The sequence below is a fragment of the Lutra lutra genome, chromosome 9 (genome assembly GCF_902655055.1).
Source record: "Lutra lutra chromosome 9, mLutLut1.2, whole genome shotgun sequence".
Taxonomy (NCBI): Eukaryota; Metazoa; Chordata; class Mammalia; order Carnivora; family Mustelidae; genus Lutra; species Lutra lutra.
In genome coordinates this window covers 106,772,352-106,797,800 of record NC_062286.1, presented here as the reverse complement: position 1 = coordinate 106,797,800, position 25,449 = coordinate 106,772,352, and the positions used below count along the sequence as shown (strand labels likewise).

Genomic DNA, 25,449 nt, shown 5'->3' with positions numbered 1-25,449 from the left:
ACCTCAAGAAGCATGAAAAATCTCAAACAACCTAACCGCACACTTAAAGGAGCTAGAAAAAGAACAAAACCCAAAACCAGCAGAAGGAAAAAAATAACATAGATTAGAACAGAAATAAATGATATAGGGGCACCAAGGTGGCTCAGTCAGTTTAGTGTCTGCCTACCACTCGGGTTGTGATCCCAGGACCCTGGGATTCAAACCAGCGTTCAGCTCCCTGTTCAGTGGGGAGTCTGTTTCTCTCTTCCCCTGCCTTTCCCTGCACTCATGCTCATGCATACTCTCTCTCAAATAGATAAAATTTTTGCCAAAAATTTTAAAAAAAAGAAAAGAAAAGAAGATATACAAACAAAACACACAAAAACAAAAGAACAGGTCAATGAAACCATGAACTGGTTCATGAAGAATAGACCTCTAGCCAGACTTGTCAAGAAAAAGAGAGAGAGAGAGAAAGCACTCAAAATCACAACTGAGAAATAACAATCAACACCATAGAAATACAATTATTAGAGACTATGAAAAACTATATGCCAACAAGTTGGGACAACCTAGAAGAAATGAGTAAGTTTCTAGAAATATATAAACTACCAAAACTGAAACAGGAAGAAATAGATAATTTGAATATACCAATAACTAGCAAAGTAATCAAGTCAGTAATCAAACTCCCAACAAACAAAAGTCTGACCACATGGCTTCAAGGGCCAATTCCACCAAAAATTTAAAGTTAGTAACTATTCTTCTTAATGTATTTGAAAAACAACAACAAGAACAACAACAGGAAGGAAAACTTCCAAATTCATCCTATAAGGCCAAAATTATCTTGATACCAAAACCAGATAAAGGCACCACTAAAAAATGAGAACTATGCCAATACCCCTAATGAACATAGATGCAAAAATCCTCAATAAAATATCAGCAAATCAAATCCAACAATACCTTAAAAAACTATTCACCATGATCAAGTGCGATTTATTCCTGGGTTGCAAAAGTGGTTCAGTATTTCCAAATCAATCAACATAATACATTACATCAATAAGAGAAAGGATAAGAACCACATGATCATTTCAATATATCAAGAAAAAGCATTTGACAAAGTACAACACCCATTTATGATAAAAACCCTCAAAAAATAGGTTTAAAAGGAATGAAACTCAACATAATAAAGGACATATGGAAAACCCATAGCTAACATCATCCTCAATAGGGAAAAACTGAGAGCTTTTCCCCTAAGATCAGGAATAAGACAAGGATGTCCACTCTCACTACTTCATTCAACATAGACTGGAAGTCCTAACCTCAGCAATCAGACAATAAAAGGAAATAAAAGACATCCAAATCAGTAAGGAAGAAGTAAAATCTCTCACTATTTGCAGATGATATGATACTACGTAAAGAAAACCCCAAACACTCCACCAAAAACTGCTAGAACTGATAAAGGAATTCAGTAAAGTCACAGGATACAAAAATAAATGTAAAGAAATCTGCATTTCTGTACACTAATAATGAAGCAGCACAAAGAGAAATCAGGAAAACAATCTCATTTACAACTGCACCAAAAGTAGTAAGATACTGGGGCGCCTGGGTGGCTCAGTGGGTTAACGCCTCTGCCTTTGCCTCAGGTCATGATCCCAGAGTCCTGGGATCCAGCCCCCAGTTGGACTCCCTACTCAGTGGGCAACCTGCTTCCCTTCCTCTCTCTCTGCCTGCTTCTCTGACCATTTGTGATCTCTGTCAAATAAATAAAATCTTTTTTTAAAAAAATAGTAAGATACTTAGGAATAAACCTAACCAAAGGAGTGAAAGAGCCGTACTCTGAAAACCATAAGACATTGATGAAAGAAATTGAAAACAGCACAAAGAAATGTAAAGACATTCCATGCCCATGGATTGGAAGAACAAACACTGTTTAAATGCCTATACTACCAAGGCAATTGACACATTTAATGTAATCCCTATCAAAATACCAACAGCATTTTTCACAGAGCTAGAACAAACAATCCTAAAATTTGTATGGAATCTCAAAAGACCCCAAATAGCCAAAGCAATCTTGAAAAAGAAAAGCAAAGCTGGGGCATCACAATTCCGGACTTCAACTTCTATTACAAGTCTGTAGTAATCAAAACAATATGGTACTGGCACAAAAACAGACACATAGATGACTGAACAGAATAAAAATCCAGTAATAAACCCACAACATATGGTCAATTAATCTTCGACAATGCAGGAAAAAGAATATCCAATGGGAAAAAGACAGTCTCTTCAAGAAACATTGTTCGGGAAACTGGACAGCAACATGCAAATGAAAGAAACGAAACCACTCTCTTACACAATACACAAAAATAAATCCAAAATGTGAGCTCTAAAACCATAAAAATCCTAGAACACAGGAAGTCACCTCTCTGACATCAGCTGTAGCTCCTATTTTCTAGATAGGTCTCCTGAGGCAAGGGGAAAAAAAAAAAAAGAAAAATTAGCTTTTGGGACAACATCAAAATAAAAAGCTTCTGCACAGCAAAGGAAATAATCAACAAAACTAAAAGACAACCTACAGAATGGGAGAAGATATTTGCAAATGACATTTCCAATAAAGGGTTAGCATCCAAAATAAAGAACTTTCACAATACCCCAAAAAAGAAAACAACCTGATTATAAATGGGCAGAAGGCATGAACAGACATCTCTCCAAAGATGACATCCAGATGGCCAACAGACACATGAAAAGATGTTCATCATCACTTACCGTTGGGGAAAAGGAAATCAAAACCACAATGAGATCACCTCACACCTGTCAAAATGGTTAAAATCCACAACACAAGAAAAAGTGCTGGCGAGGATGTGGAGAAAAAGGAACACTTACATACCACTGATTGGAATGCAAACTGGTGCAGCCACTCTGTAAAACAGTATGAAGGTTCCTCAAAAAGTGAAAAATTTAAGAAAATTTAAGTTAAGAAACCCTATGATCCAGTATTTACATTACCGGGTATTTACCCAAAGAATACAAAAACACTAATTCAAAGAGACACATGCACCCCTATGTTTAAAGCAGCATTTTTTCTGATAGCCAAGAAATGGATAAGTAAGCAGTATATATACACAACAGAATATTATTCAGCTGTAAAAAGAATGAAATCTTGCGGGGCGCCTGGGTGGCTCAGTGGGTTAAGCCGCTGCCTTCGGCTCAGGTCATGATCCCAGGTCCTGGGTTTGAGCCCTGCATCGGGCTTTCTGCTCAGCAGGGAGCCTGCCTCCTCCTCTCTCTCTGCCTGCCTCTCTGCCTACTTGTGATTTCTCTCTGTCAAATAAATAAATAAAATCTTTAAAAAAAAAAAAAGAATGAAATCTTGCCATTTGCAATGACATGGCTGGAGCCAGAGAGTATAATGCTGAGTGAAATAAATCAGAATGACAAATACCATATGATTTTACTCATGTTTGGAATTTAAGAGACAAAAGGGAAAAAAATAAGACAAAGCAGGAAACACTTTTTTTAAGATTTTATTTATTTGACAGACAGAGATCACAAGTAGGCAAAGAGAGAGGAAGAGAAGCAGGCTCCCTGCTGAGCAGAGAGCCCGATGTGGGGCTTGATCCCAGGACCCTGGGATCATGACCTGGGCCAAAGGCAGAGGCTTTAACCCACTGAGCCACCCAGGTGCCCCAAACAGGAAACACTCTTAAGTGAAAAAACTGTTGGTTACCAAAGGGGAGGTGGATCAGGGGAGGGGTTAAAATAGGTGATGTGGATTAAGGATGTCATGATGAGCACTGGGTGATATATGGAATTGTTAAATCACTATATTGTACACCTGATACTAACACTGTTAACTGTAATTGAAACCTAAAAAAAAAAAAAAAAAGTAGTCCTCATTACCACATATACCCCCAATCTAACCAAGTTGATTAGTGTTTGTAAAATTCATTAATTCATTCAACATGTGCTTATATAGCACCTACGATGTGCCAGGCAAAAAAAAATTTTAAACTATAAGACAAAACACAGTATGGGGGGCGCCTGGGTGGCTCGGTGGGTGGGGGGCCTCTGCCTTCGGCTCAGGTCATGATCCCAGGGTCCTGGGATCGAGCCCCGCATCAGGCTCTCTGCTCAGTGGGGAGCCTGCTTCCACCTCTCTCTCTCTGCCTGCCTCTCGGCCTACTGTGATCTCTGTCAAATAAATAAGTAAAATCTTAAAAAAAAAAACACAGTATGGGACGAAAAGCACTATGTAGGTTCATGCTTATTGATTCAAAGAGAGTTGAGGTATAAAATAATATGTTTTAACTACTACTAAAACTTCATTGCTATATTCACTTCAAAATATATAATGAAGGGGTGCCTGGGTGGCTCAAGGGGTTAAGTCTCTGCCTTCAGCTCAGGTCATGATCTCAGGGTCCTGGGATCAAGCCCCAAGTCAGGCTCTCTGCTCAGTGGGGAGCCTGCTTCCCCCCCCACCCCACTCCTGCCTGCCTCTCTGCTTACTTGTGATCTCTGTCAAATAAATAAAATCTTTAGAAATATATATATAACGAAAAACTCTCTCCTCATTTGTATGAACCAAGCAATCAGTCATTCAGTTATTTCCATACTTTCCTGATTCAATTAAATTTTACTGAAAGCAGGGCACTGTGTTAAGTTTGGGAATACAACCAAGAACAAGATAGTCATGATCCCTACCTTTGCGAAGCTTACAGTCTTTAATTACATGTGAATATAAACCATTAAAATACAAATACCAGAACGGACACATCCAACTAATGTATCTCATTTGAAAATATCCATCACGGAATTTTATGTTGGGAATATTTACCCCCTTTGAGATTTTTTTCCAGAGCCTAATTATGTTTAACCAAAAAAATACCATACAATTAAATTCCACAGCATGGTGGGGCACCTGGGTGGCTCAGTGGGTTAAAGCCTCTGCCTTCAGCTCAGGTCATGATCCTGCGGTCCTGGGATCGAGCCCCACATCGGGCTCTCTGCTCAGCAGGGAGCCTCCTTCCCCTTCTCTCTCTCTGCCTGCCTCTCTGTCTACTTGTAATCTCTGTCAAATAAATAAATAAAATCTTTAAAAAAAAAAATTCCACAGCATGGTGCCCAGAATTTTCTGCATTAGTTAGGTAAGTAACCAATTTCAGTGATTCAATCCCCCCAAAAGTTCCTTTTACCCATCAAAGCCCAAACCGAATGTCTGATTGGACATCAGGCTTGTATGCTCATTCAGGGCCACGTTCCCTTCATCTTACTCACTTTCTGTCACCTAGGGTGTCAGATGGAGGCGGGGAGAACACAGAGGATTATAGGAGGTTTTCATAGTCCAGGCCTGAAGACTGTACATACGGACTGATCACATTCCTCTCACCACATGCAGTCACATGACCAACTAAGTGCAAGGGAGGCTAGGAAATGTAGTCCAAGATAGAGCCCAGGGGAGAGAGGAAACTGGTTTTAGTGAGCCCATAGCATTTCTCTGCCACAACTTGTTTCTGGATGCATTTTAGCTATTCCCAGAAAAAACAAATGTGTCTTCAAAAAATAAATATTTGTCCCATACAAGGCTATTAAAAACTAAAACACTACCTACCATTCTAGCTCTTAACACTTTTTAAAACCTGAGGTAATTTAAATTTACAGAAGAGCTGCAATGTTACAGAGATTTTTTGTACACTCTGTACCCAGCTTCTCCTAATGTTTAAATCTTACATAACCATAGTTCATTTACAAAACTTGAAAAATTAACACTGGCACAATGCTATTATAGAATTCACCATATGCACTTCACATTTTTTCTACTAATGTCATTTATCTTTTCCAAGTTAATTCCGAACACTTTAAACTGACATAAATACACACACACACACACACACACACACACACCCAGGGTCCATTCCTTAAGTTTTCTAATCCCTAAAGTGAAAGACACTTCTTCATCCTCAGAGGTAATCATTATTCAAATATCACCAGTTTTTTTCAAAAGTGAACTCACACATAAACCATAAACATTACCAGGACTTTGGCAGTTGTCTTAGGAAAGTTACCAGCTTATAGCAGCAATGGTAAAGATGATGATACAAGAGTTTTTTCAACTCCTGTGTCCACCAAGTGCATTTCATGCAAAGTTCCCCTAATCCTTGAAGCAGCTAGATGAGGAAGACACTATTTTAACCTCTTTTTCCTGGTAAGAAAACCAAGATCATAAGAGATCATTTTTCAGTCCTGCAACTTGTGAAGAAAAAATCTGGACTCAACTTCATTTTTTTTTTTTAATATTATATTTATTTGACAGAGAGAGACACAGTGAGAAAGAGGGAACACAAGCAGGGGGAGTGGGAGAGGGAGAAGCAGGCTTCCTGCCAACCAGGGAGTCCGATTTGGGGTTGATCCCAGGACCCCGGGATCATGACCTGAGCCAAAGGCAGATGCTTAATGGACTGAGCCACTCAGGCGCCCCAGCTTCAGTCATTCTTAATCACCCAAACTTCTTTGCCTGTGATGTAACAGAATTTAAGAATTTAACATTCTTTCCCTTCTGCCATAAGTGAGTATCCCTGTGGAAGACTGTCAGCATTGCCAGAAGGAAAGACACCACTTCCCAGATGAGGGTCTTTATACTGACTATTCAGCTTTTTCCACCAGATGCATATTACCTCTTTAGAGACACCTTCCATGATCGCCATATATAAAATCACCTCCTGGTTGATCTTTCTCCACATTACTTATCACAAGCAGAGAAACAGATGTATTTACCTCACTTTTGTTTTTATAGTCTTTCCAACCAAAGAGCAACTCTGTGGCTAGTGGACTATGTTTCCAAGCATTGAGAAATGGAACCAGCATATTATAAGTATTCAGTTTGCTGAATGATTAAATGAGTAAAATTTCATTTTACAAAAAGACAGTAAAATAAAGATTTTTTTTTTTAAATCTCACTTTTAGCAAAGAACTATATCGTCTCAATTCTAACAATAACAATAACAATCATGACCTGAGCCAAAACCAAGATTTGGATGCTTACCCCTCTGCACCCCCCAGGTGCTCCCCAACAATACACTTTTGACCTAAATTTTATTATTTCCATTTGCATTATGTCATGGTATGGGCTGAACTGGGTTCCCTTCAAAGTGACTATATTTGGAGATAGGGCCTTTGAGGATGCAATTAAGGTTGAACGAGGTCATAGGCGTGGAGCCCTAATCTGAAAGGACTGGTATCCTTACCAGAAGAGAAAGACACCAGAGCTTGCTCTCGCTCTCCTCCACTCCCACAGAGGAAAGGCCGTGTAAGGACACAGTGAGGAGGCCGCCATCTGCAAGCACCAGAAACTGAATTCGCCAATACCTTGTTTTTAAACTTCAAGACCTCTGAAATGTGAGAAAATAAATCCAGTCGCTTAACCCACCCCATCTGTAGTACTGTTGTGGCCCTCCAAGCTGAGGCAAACAGATGCAAAAAACAAGCCCAAGAAGACTTAATAACTTGATCAAATTTCAAAAGCCAGTGAATTGCAGAGCTGCGATTTAAAAATCAATTATGTAAAATTCTGAAGGCCAAGATATTTGCATTAAATTCAATTTGCTACCTAGTATTAGTGAACGGAGGTGTTATATTTAAATAAAAGAGAGAGGAAAGAGCTTCTTTCCACAATTAAGTTAAATCAACAAAGTCTGGAACAGAAAGAAGGACAGTGCAAGAGACTATACTAAAAATGGTAAGGAAGAAGAGCATGGCCAATCCCAGACACTTATGGAGTGAGGTTATAGTCAAGCATTCATCAAAGTACCCATTATGAGGAAACTTCAGGTATACGTGTTGAAGGGGTTGGGGGGGACGTGAAGGTATTGTAATGCTGTGCCGTTATTCCTCATGGTCCAGCATTTACTTTGGACGACAAACTCCTTTCTTCCCTTGTTGTCAAAAGCCATGCAGAAAGCAAACTGGATGGGAGAGCAAGAGTGGTCATTGCGAACTTGAGTGTTACTGGGCTCAGCATTTCTAAACTTCACTCTCATTTTCTGCCTGTGTTTCCTTCTGATCTTTACAAATCCAAATTCCTCCTGGCCGCCTGGTTTTGAGACCTAACTCCTTGGCGTTCCACCTCCAACATTCTCTGCCCAGACCTGAAGGTTAAACCCGTGCTTCCAGCAAGAACATTTCCTTGAGTCTGCCAACGGGATGGGCCAAGCTCCTTGCAGAAGTAGCATCGGAGATGCATTTTAGGGTAAGTCTGTTTCATTGGCAGTCTTTCTCACAATCATTCTCTGGACTAGCAATATCAGCATAACCTGGGAACTTGTTAGAGATGCAAAGTCTCAGGGCCCACATCTCAGCCCTACTGCATGAGAAATTCTGGGTGATGGAGCACAACAATCTGTGTTTTAACAAGCCCCCTAGGTGATTCTGATGCACACTGAAGATTGAAACGACTGAATTAGTGTCTTGCATCTTCTCATTCCTTGCAATGGCTGTTTGTACGATGGATTAAGACTGAGAGAGCTTACTGTTTGACAGCTCAGCAACTTAGCTGGTTGCTTGAGCTTGGCCCCGGGTTCTTGCTCTGCCTCGGTGCTTTTCTATTTTCTCACTTTTCAAAGTACACCAAAGAGCTATAATCTAACTCCTATTTTTTTCTGGGTTTGCTGATGAGTAACTAATGGAGGGTTGTGCTATCCCATGTTAATCTTAACTGCCTGACTAATGCTTAGCAATGGCTTTTGTCCTAAAGTTGTCCTTGTGATTGCTGATTGCTGAGACTCTTCTACTGCTTTGGATTTGAACAGCAGTATTCCGGCACATTTATTCCATAAATCACTGGAGCATGGATTGGAATGCTATATACTCATCTATTTGTAATTAAATTTAATATGGATTTAACCATTCGTTAAACTCTCGTGCTTCAGGATTAGCTATAATTGAAGAAGGCATGACCTTTATTCTAGCATAGAAGGGTTTTCTCTTGGAGTACCTAAGGTCAGGGAGCAAAAGAGGACTTTCCTGTAATACACAAATATTCCTGGTAAAAAGGTCAAGTAAAAAACTCAACTTCCCCCAAACCAGGGTCCTTCAAGCAATTAATCTAGATAAAAACCATGAGATGAAGATGGTGGCCACAGAAAATATCAATCCTGCAGAAGAAACTGATTATGCATATGCTAACTTTTCAGTAACAATGGAGAAGTCCTGAAAGGGTCATATAGAAACATCCTTTCCAATTATTTCTGGACCTGAACAGAAATTAAGGAGATAGATGAAAGGAGAAAAATTAGTGCAGATGAGTATTTTCACTTGGATTCTCCCAGGGACAGATCTTGAGCAGGAATTTTCTTGCAAGTACTGGGGCACCTCGGTGGCTCAGTGGGTTAAAGCCTCTGCCTTCCGCTCAGGTCATGATCTCAGAGTCCCGGGTTCAAGTCCTGCATCAGGTTCTCTGCTCAGCAGGGAGCCTGCTTCCCCTGCCCCCCTGTCTGCCTCTCTGCCTATTTGTGATCTCTGTGTGTCAAATAAATAAATAAAATCTTAAAAAAAAAAAGAATTTTCTTGCAAGTACTTTATTTGGGATGTGATGTCAAATGATTTTGGCAGGAGGATGGGCAACTAAGACAGGGAAGGGTAGAAAGGCAATGCAGTGTGTATTATCAAGGAAGTTACTAGTATCAGCTACTGACATATAGGTCAGACATTCAAGTGCAAGTTCAGGCTCTGTGGATTATCAATGTGGTCCCTCATAAAACCATATCCCTCATTGTGCATCACATCCTTCTAAAAAATGGACATTAAAATACCCACCACATGGAACGATGCTGTTGCTATCAACATTCCATAACTACTTCATCTAGTAAACACTGATCTTATATGGCTTGACACTAATGTCTCCCCCAAATCTAAGAAAATAGGTTTACATATTCTTTGTATCTTACTGAGAGGTCATACTGACTATTATTTTTTAAAGATTTTATTTATTTTTTTGTCAGAGAAAGAGAATGATCACATGAGCAGGATGAGGGGCAGAGGGAGAAGCAGGCTCTGTCCTGAGCAAAGAGCGCGATGCAGGAACTTGATCCCAGGATCGTGCTGGGATCATGACCTGAGCCGAAGGCAGACACTTAACTGACTGAGCCACCCAAGTGTCTCGAACTGCCTAATTTAAAAAACATAAAGGGATTTGTAAACTTTAAGACCATGTTAAAGAGAACTTTGAATAGCTTTTTATGAGTCATCAGAAAGCCTGTACTTCATTCATTTATAAACTTGTAACTCACTAGCTGTGAGGCTTCAACCACATCACTTTGTCTCTTTCAGTCTGCTTATTTAAAAAAAGAAAAAATACACACACACACACACACACACACACAACTTTAATTTTAGGGGAGGCTGGATGAAGGGCGCACAGGACCTCCCTGAACATGTCTTTACAATTTATTATGTCACTGAAAATAAAAGTTAAAAAGACAGACATCCATAACATTATGGACTGAATTGTCCCTTCAAAGTTCATAACGTCCAATGTGACTATTTTTGGTACAGCCACTTTGGAAAACTAGTAGAATTTACTAAAGCCAAACACATCCATATACATGACCCCCAAATTCCACTCATGGACAGGTACACCATAGAAATACAAGCTCATGCGTACCAAAAGACATGTACGAAAATGTTCACAGTAGGATAATTTGTGACAGTCAGAACTGCCAACAACCCAGTGATCATAAACTATAGAACTGAATTACGTAATCAGGTATTAAAACATTACACAGTAATGAAAATGAATAATCTACAAGAATGAATCTCACAGAGGTACTGAGTGAGGGTACTGAGTGAGCAAGACAGATGCAAAAGAGAACGGTAGAATTCCGCTTCTAAGAAGTTCACAGAAAGGCTAAACATATCCACGCTGATAGAAGTTAAGATAAAGAAAGAGGCACGGTGACTGAACAGGACATGAGGGGGGGCTTCTTGCAGGTTTGTAATTTTCTATTTCCTGATCTGGGTGCAGTCTACATGCTGTGGTTATATCGTGCATTCATTGAGCTACTAAATTATGACCCCTGTAGTTTTCTGCATGCACACTGTCATTAAAAACAAACAAACAAACAAAAAGTTTACCTAACAAAAAGCTCAGAGAGCTGAGTTAGAAGAACACAAAGGTTTCGGGGTGCCTGGGTGGCTCAGTGGGTTAAAGCCTCTGCCTTCGGCTTAGGTCATGATCCCAGGGTTCTGGGATCGAGCCCCGCATCGGGCTCTCTGCTCGGCAGGGGGCCTGCTTCCTCCTCTTTCTCTCTGCCTGCTTCTCTGCCTACTTGTGATCTCTGTCTGTCAAATAAATAAATAAAATCTTAACACACACACACACACACACACACACACACACACACACACACACACACACACACAGGTTTCTTCTGCTTCTAATATCCTGATCCTAGGAGGAGACACAGACATCTGCCCATCACTATGGAGATGAGGCTGATGGTAAGGTTGGAAACATGACAAAATTAGGTGGATTGACAGGCTCCATTCAGTTCTGCTACCTGAAGAGGTCTCTCTCTACCAAGCACAGTCCATTTCACCCTCACTGGCACCCAGCACAGAAACTTAAACATAGCCATGCACAGCAGCCACATTTCCAGTGCTTTGGAATAATGCAATTTCAGAAATTACCACAGGGTGGCAAGAATGTTACTTCTTGACTGTCTTTACACTTAGAGCCCTCCTGTTTTCCCTCCCAATCCTTCTCACTATGTGCAGGTTCCCCTATGAGTAGCTATTATAAAATTTAGAGAATACAATTCTTATGCTATAACATTTCTAATAAATGCTCCATAGTTCAATTAAGTTAGTGGTGTAATCTGCAACTTGAGAACACTAAAATAGGAAAAAAGGAAAAAACCAGTGGACCAGACATCAGAATTTCTGAAACATTAGAAAATTATCACAGGCAATGCCCAAGGGGAGGAATAACAGGAAAAAATGGCTTGCAGGGAGACTGAATAAAGTTATGTTGTGGTTAACGTGGCTCCCTTCCCACTCTTTACAAAATGTCCCAGGCATCTGGTAAGCAGAGACTGTATTTAGGACTATGCTGGCCAGAAATAGGTTGTTTTAATTAAAAAAAAAAAATGGCTACAATTATTTCTCTCCATATACCCACATCCTTTTGCAATGTGATTTTGAAAAATTCTATTCAGAGGAGTTATTTCTCTACCTGTTGAATTTAGCTTGGTTTTAGGACCTGATTTAACCAATAGAAAACAGTTAAGTGATGCTCTTCTAGTTCTGAACTTAGATCTCAAAAATCCTTGCACATTTCTGCTTTCCTTCTTGTGCTCCTGTCTGTCATGTAAACAAATTGGCCCCAGTGGAAGAGGAGAACCTGTGCAGATCAGATATTCTCACTGTCCCAACCTGCCAACTGCTAACCTGTAGCACACCCATCTGCTGACCAAAGACACATAAGCAGACTTGCCAAGATCAGATGAACCTCAGTCAGGTTAGCAGAACCACCCATGTGACTCAGACTTGTTGGCAATAATAAATGATAATTGCTTTAAGCCACTAAGTCTCAAGGTGATCTGTTATGCAACAATGGCTACAGCCATATCAGAAATCTCAATTTTGCACCTGATTATTTTCTGCTAACCTTCCTTTCTGACACAACTTCACTATTTGGAGACAGCCTTAGCCTGGAAGTTAAGAGTTTTGGATTCAAGTTCTCATAAAGGTAGAAAAATGAAAGACTTGGAAAACCACCTTTGAGGTACTGTTCAGAAATATAAATCTATACTTCTGTTGAGTATATTAATCAACAGAATGTAATTATATTACATTATATTATAATAAATATTATTAATATATTAGTATTAATAATATATATTAATATATAATATTATATTATAATATATATTACATTATATATTAATCACAAAGGATTTTAATGGGGGCCCTGTTTATTTGTTGGTTCTAAATGCTGAATTGATCTGGGTCCTACTAGATGAATGAAGTGACAGGGAGCACCCTAACGGCATAAACTGTGGGTTATGAGGAATAGGGAATGTCTTAGGTCAGGTTTTCCCAGAAGCAAAACCTGGGGGCAAAGACTCAAGTGCAAGTCATTTAGGACGTGACCTAGGATCCCTTGGGGGAATGGGGAAGTGACACCGAGAAGGCAAGGCAGCCATAAGTGCATTATCAAACAGATCACCACTGTGGACAATTAGGTTGTCATCCTGCTGGGGAACTCTGGACAACAGTTTAGAATGCACACTTCAACTGTTCCTATCCCAGAAGTAAGAGAGGTGGGCTAGTTATCCCACCGACCTCTATCTACCACTGGTTGCAAGCTGATCCTAAAAGGAGTTTATTTCCAGCAACATGCATGGACAGAATAGGCTCTGTCAAGTAGAAAAAGCACTGAAATGAAGAGAGCAGTGCCGGATGGTGGAAGTTGGACAGGAAATGGCAAGGACCAAGGTAGAAACAGTAGAGCACCTACAGCATTGGCTACCAAGATGGGTCTCATACCTGGGATACACAACACATGTAATTAATCTTGGCATATATACTCTATTCCTGACCTAAACATTCTCTTCTAGAGAGTGGTATCTTCCCCCTAACCTTCAGTATATAAAATGGGTCCATCTCCTCTGTGGAATCTTCCTTATTCATCTGGTCTGCTTTTCCCACCAATAAATAGATGGGTGGGTGGGTAGGTAGGAAGACAGAATACATACACATACAAACATAAGACAGGCAAGAGTAAACAATAGCCCCCTACATTTTACACATCACAATGTTTGTATTTAGTCTGTAGAACTATAATTACATTGAAGGGTTCTCTTTCCTGCTGCTGTTTTTTGTTCCTTATGTATTTATCTAATTTCAGCATGGTGTCTGGCACTTATCAGGCTGTGAATAAAGACTGCCTGACCAATGAAATGCCTCCATGGGTATTCACCAAATGCCAGCAGAAAATCATGGTAACTTTTTTTTTTTTCAGCATAACAGTATTCATTATTTTTGCACCACACCCAGTGCTCCATGCAATCCGTGCCCTCTACAATACCCACCACCTGGTGCCCCCAACCTCCCACCCCCCACCCCTTCAAAATTCTCAGATCGTTTTTCAGAGTCCATAGTCTCTCATGGTTCACCTCCCCTTCCAATTTCCCTCAACTCCCTTCTCCTCTCCATCTCCCCTTGTCCTCCATGCTATTTGTTATGCTCCACAAATAAGTGAAACATGGTAACTTTTCTTATGATCCTAACTTACATACCTCATGACTGCTAAATGTCTCCCACAGGAAGGTGGTGCGTTCTATGAAGGCAAAGATCCTATCCATATTCACTTTCAATCTCAAATACTAAGCAAATGCACACAACAAATTAGAAATTAAATAAATATATGTTACGTGACAGAAAAAAAAATGCTTCTGAAAATGTAAAAACTCAAGTGAGAATTTCAAAGTAACAAAAAACACAGTAGAGGGGAGCCTGGGTGGCTCAGACGTTAAGCATCTGCCTTCAGCTCAGGTTATGATCCCAGGGTCCTAGATCAGCGAGAAGCCTGCTTCTCCCTCTCCCACGCCCCCTGCTTGTGTTCCCTCTCTGTGTCTCTCTCTGTCAAATAAATAAATAAAATCTTTAAAATTAATTAGTTAATTAATTAATTAAATTAAAAAACACATTAGATTTTTCTATATATGTTTCCCTTCAACTAAGCAGTAAATTTGCATTTTGGATGGATTCTGTACAACTCACAGATTACCTATGCCTGATTAAATGAACTGATTTAAGAAAAAAAAATTGTCAAATACCATGCTGGTATTCTTTTGTCATTAAAAAAAAAATCACAGTGGACTTCTACATACAATAAAATTAGAGGCAGGGGCGCCTGGGTGGCTCAGTGGGTTAAGCCGCTGCCTTCGGCTCAGGTCATGATCCCAGGTCCTGGGTTCAAGCCCCACGTCGGGCTTTCTGCTCAGCGGGGAGCCTGCTTCCTCCTCTCTCTCTGCCTGCCTCTCTGCTTACTTGTGATTTCTCTCTGTCAAATAAATAAATAAAATCTTTAAAAAAAATAAAATAAAATTAGAGGCAAACAGGTATTTGTGGTCACAAAAAAATTATAGCTTATTTTATTAGTAAGCTGCAGTTTATGTTAAATGGTTTGGTGTTTTGAAGCTATTATATAATAGGTTTTGCAAAGTCGTAATTCCAGAATTTGATTTTCCATAGCCACATTCTTCAGAGTTCAGCTTCATACCTAAGCGTCTTTCAACAGGGAGGTTCACTGACGGGGCTGGAAAAGGTAGAGATTATTTTCAACTACCAGTTGTCAGTGAGTTGCTTCTGAAGGGATTCAGGGCATTTAGAGAGTATTATCAAAGATGCATCCCAGAAAAAAATGAAAAGCTATGTAGGACCAGGGACAGTTGCAGTCACACCAGTGTCAGAGTTCATTGTACAAATGTCTTAATTTGTCATTGTAAGATGGATCTGGAAATACCGAACACATCAAAAAAAAAAGATCTGTAGTGATGTGACTTTTTAATTTTTTTGAGAGCTACATACTGTGAGAGAGCTTCTGTCATCCAAGTTATTCCAAGACAGTCTTGAATTCCTGCTTTGGCTATGAATGACAGCTTAACATAACGTGTGTGGAGGAGAAAACAGGGAGAAATTCTTGCTCAAAATCAGGGCTTCCATGTGCCCGAGGACAGCCATATAGAACAGAATCTTCAAATAATTCTAACTTAAGGTGCTTTAGCGTCAACATTCACCCAAATATTAGTGAACGAAATGAATTCAATTATCTCGACTTGTGGCATCCTACGGAAAAATCAAAGGCATACTGTGCTGTTATTGTTCAGAGACAGATTTATCACAGGAATCCTTTACCTCTTTGCCTGCCATCATGAAACTGGCCCTTAATTGCCTGGATAAATTTTCATTCTCTGTAAAAGGAAAACACTGGAAATAAAAAATAATTTTTTCTCATGAACTATTATCTCTAGGATCTCTAAAAGGAACCAAGATTTTGGGATTGATGCTGGGTTTTAAAATGTTTTGTTGTTGAAAGTGAAAAGTTTCTACTGAAGTAAAAATTCAAGGGAGGAAAAAAAAAAACCATCAATCATCACTCCGTCCTGAAGGCAAAGACAGTATTTTTATTTTTCTAATACAACTTCCAGTTTTAGTCCAAGTGCAGATCCAAAAGGTTACAGTTTTATATGATGATCATACAAGGGGGATTTTTATAGTCTACATGTTTACTTAATTTTTACTGCAGCTTTTCCCCCCTCTTTTCCTCCAGCTTTTTTTTTAACATCTTGCTCCCATTCCCATCTATTTTACTCTACCTACCCCATCATATTTTTAATCTAATAAATATTACAACCTTGGTGTGTATCATTTCAGATTACTTTTCTAGTCAGATAATTGGTGGCAGGCAGGATTCTAAAATGACCCCCAACGAAACATGTCCTTATAGAATTCCCACTCCCTGGGTGTGGGTAGGACCCGTGAATATGATATGATTCTACTCTTGTAATTAGATTCCATCGTATGGTCATTTGAAGGGCCTCTGCTGATCTAAGTAAGGTGTCCGGCCAGCTAACTTTGAGTTAATCAGAAGAAAGATTATCCTAGGTGGGCCTGACATAATGACCTTACAAGTGGCACTAAGCCCTTTCTAGAAGAAGGGAAACTCCACGCTGTGAGAGGACCACAGCACCAAAATCTGAGGGTGGCCTTCAGTAGGTCTAGTAGCAATTTCTAGCTCAACAGCTGGAGAAAAAAGGCGGGGGGTACCTCAGTCCAATAGCTACAGAGAACTAAATTATGTGAACAGGCTTGGAATAGGACCTCAGCTGAGCCCACCTGACACTTGGGCTTCCACTTTATGATACAATGAGCAGAGAACCCAGTATGCCATGCCCAGATTTACGACCTAGAAAGACAGATAATAAAAGGGTGTTGTTTTAACTACTGTCTGTGGTCATTTATTTTGGCATCCATAGAAAACTATTACATAATCATTTACACAGATATACAGGCAACGTTGTTTGTAATAGAATGTTAAAATGGAACTCTGTAGCAGACAAATCTACAGTTATTAGTTTGAGATTTCAATACCCTTCCATCAATAATGATAGAACAAGTGGACACAATAAGAAAATAGAAGATTTGAATAGAAGATTTGAACAGTGATCAATGATATTTTACCTTAACCTAATTATACAGTCTACCCAACAATAGCAGAATGCATATCCTTTACAAGGGCACATAGAACTGGGAGCCCAGGTGACTCAGTCAGTTAAGTGGCTGCCTTCGGCTCAGGTCATGATCTCAGGGTCCTAGAATTGAGCCCCAATCAGGCTCCTTGCTCAGTGGGGAGGAGTCTGTTTCTCCCTCTGCCTGCCATTCTCTCTGCTTGTACTGACCCTGTCTCTTTCTCTATCTCCAATAAATAAAATAAAATCAAAAGGACACATGGAACCTACCAAAATAAATACTATGGGTCATAAAACAAATCAAAATATAAAAATTCAAAATCACACAAAGTATTTGTAACTAGAGTAACAGACTCTGCAGAATCCCCCAAATATTTAGAAAATAAATAACAAAGTCCTAACTAATCCTATAGTTTAGAGGAGAATTTAAAAGTGAAATTATGAAGTACTTCAAACTAAATAAAATTTAAAACCAAAATACCAAATTTGTGAAATACTACTAACAGTAATCTGGGGTAAGTTTAGAGAAAGAAATTCATGTATTAGAAAAAAATCGAAAGTTCTCAAATGAATGACCACAGCTTATACATTAAGAAATCAGAAAAAGAGGAGCACTGAGGTGGCTCAGTGGGTTAAAGCCTCTGCCTTCGGCTCAGGTCACGATCCTAGGGTCCTGGGATCCAGCCCTACATTGGGCTCTCTGCTCGGCGGGGAGCCTGCTTGCCCCTCTCTCTCTGCCTGCCTCTCTGCCTACTTGTGATCTCTCTCTCTCTGTCAAATAAATAAATAAAATCTTAAAAAAAAAAGAAATCAGAAAAAGAGCAAAAGAGTCAAATTAATAACAAAAATAAAATAACAGGATATATAAGTGAAATACAAACAGAAAAATGATAGAGACAAATCAGTGAAACTAAAAGCTGGTTCCTTGAAAACAGAAAGTGATAAACCTAGCCACACTTCTGAAAGAAAGGAAGTGGGAAGGCACAGTTTACCATTTATGAGAGAAGTGAAATCACAGTCTCCATGAATAAAAATATATAAAGGGAATATTATGGAAAATATTAGGTCAATAAGCTGAATAACAGAATAGGGGAAAAGTCCTTAAAATACACAAATTATCAAAATTCAATAAAGAGGAAATCTATGACCCAAATAACCTTGTATCCATTAATGAAATGGACTTTATTTTATTTATTTATTTTTAAAGATTTTATTTATTTATTTGTCAGAGAGAGCGAGGGAGAGAGAGCGAGCACAGGCAGACAGAATGGCAGGCAGAGGCAGAGGGAGAAGCAGGTTCCCTGACGAGCAAGGAGCCCGATGCGGGACTCGATCCCAGGACGCTGGGATCATGACCTGAGCCGAAGGCAGCTGCTTAACCAACTGAGCCACCCAGGCGTCCCTGAAATGGACTTTAAAGCTGAAAATTTTTCCAAATAGAAAACTTCAGTCCCAGGTGGCTCTACATTGAATTCTTACACATACAGGAAAAAAAAATTTATACTAATTCTGCAGGAATTTGCAAAAGCTAAAGAGGAAGAATACTTCAAAATTCATTCTAATGAATAAATTATTCTATGAGGTCACCATAACCCTGTATCAAAATAAGAATGAGATATTATAAGAAAGGTGAACAATAGACCATGTCTCTCAAATATGCAAAATTATAAATAAAATTTTAAGAAATTGAATCCAACAATATCTGAAAAGAATAACACATCGTGATCAATGATATTTTACCTAAAATGCATGATTGGATAATATACAAATAACAATCAATGTAGCTCACATTAAAAAATGTTCAAAGGAACAAAACAGGATTTCAGTAGACAGAGAAAAAAATTTTGACAAAAATCTAACTTTAATAAAAATCAAGCTAGGAATAGAAGAGGATTTGATGAAGTCCTCTACAAAAACCTCATGGCTAACATATTTAATGTTGGAAACAGAATGTGTTCCCACTAATATCATTAACATGGAGAGTATCCATTTTCATGACTTGTATTCAACATTATAATGGAGTTCGAGTCAGTGGAATAAGGAGTAAAAAATGAATAAATGACTGAATGAAAGAATGAATGAATGAAGCAAGCAAGCTTAGTGACATCAGCAAGATGTCAGACTAGGAAGTCAATTTCTTCTCCCCCACAAAAACAACAAAAGCAATGAATAAACAACTATCAACGGCTTGAGAATAAGTCTGGGAAAGCTCTGAACTGCAGTGAAGCAGGAGAAACTCGATCACAACACCTGAGGATGGTCACATAGAAAAGATAGGAAGAAATTTACCTATATCACCCCAACCCTTAGTGTGGAGCACCTTAGAGCCAAGAGGGATCCCCCTGGAGAAATTTCACCCTATGGAGGACAGAAAGCAAGAGGACCTTGGTAATGCTCATCACCACCATGGACATCTATAGCTTCTTCCACCAAGGACCCTCTAAGTATTCTCTAATGTTCAACCCAGCTAATAAAGCTGCCTGGAGTCCACACCATCTTGTCCCCATCCCAGAGCAACAGCAACTGCTCCACTGAGATCCCCCCCCCCCAGAGGACTGAGTTGTGGTTGTGCTCTTCTCACCAAGATTGGGATGAGACAGTGCTTCACCATCTATGAGGCAGGAGCTGCCACTGTTTGGGGTTTTTTGTTTTTGTTTTTGTTTTTTACGATTTTATTTGTTCACCCAAGAACGTGTGGGGTCCGGCTCCTGTGAGAGGCTGGGAGCCTCGCCAGACAGCAGAATGCTGAGCTGTGCTACAGAGCCTGAGACATGCGTGTCCCTCACCCTCCCCTGAGAGAGGTGCACGCAAGCCCAGCGCTCTTAGACCCAGAAAGACCAGGCACTCCCAGCCCGGGCCAGCGAGAAAATCTCAGTGTGCGATCACTGCTTGGAACCTCTCTGGTGGTCTGGACCTGCCCAGACAATGCTGCCACTGCCATGGTTTTGGGTACAAGCAGAAGATCTGCATCCCCAGGGACCGTGACTTGGAACCTGCTCTGCCAGCGGCTAAGGGGGAATTTATATGGGCTCTGCAGCACCCACAGGAGAGCAGACTGAGGCTTCTCTCTGAGAGGGAGGTCAGGGTGCAGTTTGCTTTCCTCTAAACAAAAACCATCAAAAGTGGTCAAGGTGAAAGAAAAAAAAAAGTGAACAAACATAAAAACCTCCAGAGAACAAAAGCCTGAAAAAACCAGTTTCCTCAGAGCCCACCCCCTTGAGGGGGGTGGGAGGACTTAACTCAGGGAACATCATTGACTGAAAACCCACGTGGCAGGCCCCTCCCCCAGAAAACCAACCAGGAAAGAAAAAAAAAAAAAAAAAGACTACAAGAGAACAACCACCACTACTTCATAGGACAACTTTTATTTTTAATTCGTTCCTACCATTCTGGCTCATTTTTTTTAATATAGATAATTTTTTAACCTATTTACCATCACAGTGAGATGTCCAGTACATCAAATTCCATAATAACCTTCTAACCTGAACTTTTTGATACATACACCTGTGTTTTTCTTTCGCATTTCTATTTTTAAATTTCTTTTTTTTTTTTATTTTAGTTTAGTTTAGTCTAGTTTATTCCTTTTTTATTTTTATTTTCTAATATTCATATAGAGTTAAACTTCAAGGTAATCCCCTTTCTCCAATCAATACTACCCCTATAGGTAAACCAATTTTTTTAATCCCCCTTTATTTTAGGAAAGTTGAGTCCTTTAACAAAGATATCAAGATACATCCAGGAAGAATCAAAACAAACTTCCTCGCCCACACTGAGAATTTATAACCACTCTCCCATCTTTTTCTTCCACCAGTGTTTCTGTGTTTTTGTGTTTGTCCCGATAGTATATAAATCTTACACTTGGGGTTCTTTTTGACAAGGTTCTTCCTTTTTGCGCACATATATATATTTTTTTTTCTCTTGTCATATACTTTTATCAGTCTTTTTGTCTGTTTTTGTTTGTATACTTCATAAATCTTACCTTGGGGCCCATTTGGGCTGAACCTTCTCTTTTATCTTCCCTTCCTTTCCTGTCTCTCTCTCTCTCTTTTTTTCTTTTTCTTTTCTTTTTTCTCTCGTTTGGGTGGGGAATCCTGATTGCTCAGAAGCATACCAGGGTGCACCTTGACTGCACCACAGTCGATACATCCAGCTACATCTGTTCAGTCATCTCTCACCAAAATGACTAGGAGGAGGAATGCCCAACAGAAGAAAAATACAGAGGATGGGCCTTCTGCCACAGAGCTAACAGCTATCAACATAGACAATATGTCGGAAAGAGAATTCAGGCTAACAATTATACAGGCAATATCTAGGTTGGAGAAAGCCATGGATGACCAAACGGAATTGATTAGAGCCGAACTGAAAGCAACCAGAGATGATGTTCACAATGTTAGGGCAGAGCTGAAAGCTACCAGGGGATGAGGTTCACAATGCTCTCAATGAGTTCCAATCTAAAGCTAGGGTAACTGAGACAGAAGATAGAATTAGTGATCTGGAGGACAAACAGATAGAGAGAAAGGATCAGGAGGAAGCCTGGAACAAACAGCTTAGAAGCCACAAAAACAGAATCAGGGAAATAAATGATGCCATGAAACGTTCCAACGTCAGAATTATTGGAATCCCTGAAGGGGAGGAGAAAGAAAGAAATCTAGAAGATATAATGGAACAAGTTCTTCATGAAAATTTTCCCAATCTCACAAATGGAACCAGCGTTCATGTACTAGAGGCCAAATAGTCTCCACCCAAGATTATAGATTCCAAAAAAACATCAAGGCAACTGATAGTCAAATTGAGGAATCATAATTGTAGATATAATCTCTTGAAAGCCGCTAGGAAAAAGAGGCTCCTTACTTACAGAGGAAAGCCCATCAGAATAACGTCAGACCTGTCCACAGAGACCTGGCAAGCCAGAAAGGGCTGGCAAGATATATTCAGGGAACTAAATGAGAAGAACATGCAGCCAAGAATACTTTATCCATGTCAGGATATAAAATCAATGCACAGAAATCAGTTGCATTTCTCTACACCAACAACAAGACAGAAGAAAGAGAAATTAAGGAGTCCATCCCATTTACAATTGCACCCAAAACTATAAGATACCTAGGAATAAACCTAACCAAAGAGACTAAGAATCTATACTCAGAAAACTATAAAGTACTCATGAAAGAAATTGAGGAAGACACAAAGAAATGGAAAAATGTTCCATGCTCCTGGATTGGAAGAATAAATATTGTGAAAATGTCTATGCTACCTAAAGCAATCTACACATTTAATGCAATTCCTATCAAAGGACCATCCATTTTTTTCAAAGAAATGGAACAAATAATCCTAAAATTTATATGGAACCAGAAAAGACCTCGAATAGCCAAAGGAATATTGAAAAAGAAAGCCAAAGTTGGTGGCATCACAATTCCGGACTTCAAGCTCTATTACAAAGCTGTCATCATCAAGACAGCATGGTACTGGCACAAAAACAGACACATAGATCAATGGAACAGAATAGAGAGCCCAGAAATGGACCCTCAACTCTATGGTCAACTCATCTTCGACAAAGCAGGAAAGAATGTCCAATGGAACAAAGACAGCCTCTTCAATAAATGGTGTTGGGAAAATTGGGCAGCCACATGCAGAAAAATGAAATTGGATCATTTCCTTACACCACACACGAAAATAGACTCAAAATGGATGAAGGATCTCAATGTGAGAAAGGAATCCATCAAAATCCTCGAGGAGAACACAGGCAGCAACCTCTTCGACCTCAGCCGCAGCAACATCTTCCTAGGAACATCACCAAAGGCAAGGGAAGCAAGGGCAAAAATGAACTTTTGGGATTTTATCAAGATCAAAAGCTTTTGCACAGCAAAGGAAACAGTGAACAAAACCAAAAGACAACTGACGGAATGGGAGAAGATATTTGCAAATGACATATCGGATAAAGGGCTAGTGTCCAAAATCTATAAAGAACTTAGCAAACTCAACCCCCAAAGAACAAATAATCCAATCAAGAAATGGGCAGAGGACATGAATAGACATTTCTGCAAAGAAGACATCCAGATGGCCAACAGACACATGAAAAAGTGCTCCATATCACTCGGCATCAGGGAAATACAAATCAAAACCACCATGAGATATCACCTCACACCAGTCAGAATGGCTAAAATGAACAAGTCAGGAAATGACAGATGCTGGCGAGGATGCGGAGAAAGGGGAACCCTCCTACACTGTTGGTGGGAATGCAAGCTGGTGCAACCACTCTGGAAAACAGCATGGAGGTTCCTCAAAATGTTGAAAATAGAACTACCCTATGACCCTGCAATTGCACTGCTGGGTATTTACCCTAAAGATACAAACATAGTGATCCGAAGGGGCACGTGCACCCGAATGTTTATAGCAGCAATGTCTACAATAGCCAAACTATGGAAAGAACCTAGATGTCCATCAACAGACAAATGGATAAAGAAGATGTGGTATATATACACAATGGAATACTATGCAGCCATCAAAAGAAATGAAATCTTGCCATTTGCGACGACATGGATGGAACTAGAGGGTATCATGCTTAGCGAAATAAGTCAATCGGAGAAAGACAACTATCATATGATCTCCCTGATATGAGGGAGAGGAGATGCAACATGGGGGGTTGAGGGGGTAGGAGAAGAGTAAATGAAACAAGATGGGATTGGGAGGGAGACAAACCATAAGTGACTCTTAATCTCACAAAACAAACTGAGGGTTGATGGGGGGAGGGGGTTGGGAGAGGGGGTGGGGTTATGGATATCGGGGAGGGTATGTGCTATGGTGAGTGTTGTGAAGTGTGTAAACCTGGCGATTCGCAGACCTGTACCCCTGGGGATAAAAATATATGTTTATAAAGCTGTAAAAAAAAAAAAAAAAAAAAAAAAAAGAAAGAAAGGATGAATACCCAAGTTTTGTAGCAACATGGACGGGACTGGAAGAGATTATGCTGAGTGAAATAAGTCAAGCAGAAAGAGTCAATTATCATATGGTTTCACTTATTTGAGGGAAATTGGAAGGGGAGGTGAACCATGAGAGACTATGGACTCTGAAAAACGATCTGAGAATTTTGTTAAGGGGTGGGGGGTGGGAGGTTGGGGGCACCAGGTGGTGGGTATTGTAGAGGGCACGGATTGCATGGAGCACTGGGTGTGGTGCAAAAATAATGAATACTGTTATGCTGAAAAAATAAAAAATTTAAAAAAAAAAAAAAAAAGAATACTTTATCCAGCAAGACTGACATTCACAATGGATGGAGAAATAAAGAGTTTCCAAGACCGGCAAGGCTTAAAAGACTATGCAACCACCAAGCCGACACTGCAGGAAATATTAAGGGGGGTTCTATAAAAGAGGAAAAATCCTAAGAATAGCATGGAACAGAAATATAGAGACAATCTACAGAAAGAAAGACTTCAAAAGTAACACGATGTCAATAAAAACGTATCTATCAATAATCACTCTCAATGTGAATGGCCTAAATGTGCTCATAAAATGGCACAGGGTTGCAGATTGGATAAAATGACAGGACCCATCCATATGTTGTCTACAAAAGACCCATTTTGAACCTAAAGATACACCCAGACTGAAAGTGAAGGGATGGAGAAGCATCTTTCATGCCAATGGGCCTCAAAAGAAGGCCGGGGTAGCGATTCTCATATCAGACACATTAGATTTTGAACTAAAGACTGTGGTGAGAAATACAGAAGGACACTACATAATTCTTAAAGGGACTATCCACCAAGATGATCTAACAATTGTAAATATCTATGCCCCCAACATAGGAGCAGCCAATTACATAAGAAAACTGTTAATCAAGATAAAGAGCCATATTGATATGAATACATTAATAGTAGGAGATCTTAACACAACTCTCTCAGAAATAGATCGTTGAAGCAGAAAATCAATAAAGAAACAAAAGCATTGAATGACACATTGGACCAGATGGACCTCATAGATATATACAGAACATTCCACCCTTAAACAACAGAATACTCATTCTTCTCAAGTGCACATGGAACCTTCTCAAGAATAGACCACATACTGGGTCACAAATCAGGACTCAACTGATAACAAAAGACTGAGATTATTCCCTGCATATTCTCAGATCACAATGCTTTGAAACTGGAGCTCAATCACAAGGAAAAGTTTGGAAGGAACTCCAACACCTGAAATCTAAAGACCACCTTGCTTAAGAATGCTTGGATCAACCAGGAGA

General features: G+C 39.6%; 1 long non-coding RNA gene across 1 annotated transcript; it reads right to left on the bottom strand.

Annotated features, from left to right (window-relative positions):
• Positions 1 to 2,957: 2,957 nt before the first annotated feature.
• On the bottom strand, positions 2,958 to 23,665 carry LOC125109722 (uncharacterized). The gene is made up of 3 exons (XR_007130359.1): positions 23,624 to 23,665; positions 22,992 to 22,993; positions 2,958 to 3,056 (listed from the first exon to the last, which is right to left on the bottom strand). It is a non-coding gene; the product is annotated as an uncharacterized LOC125109722 (long non-coding RNA).
• Positions 23,666 to 25,449: the final 1,784 nt, after the last annotated feature.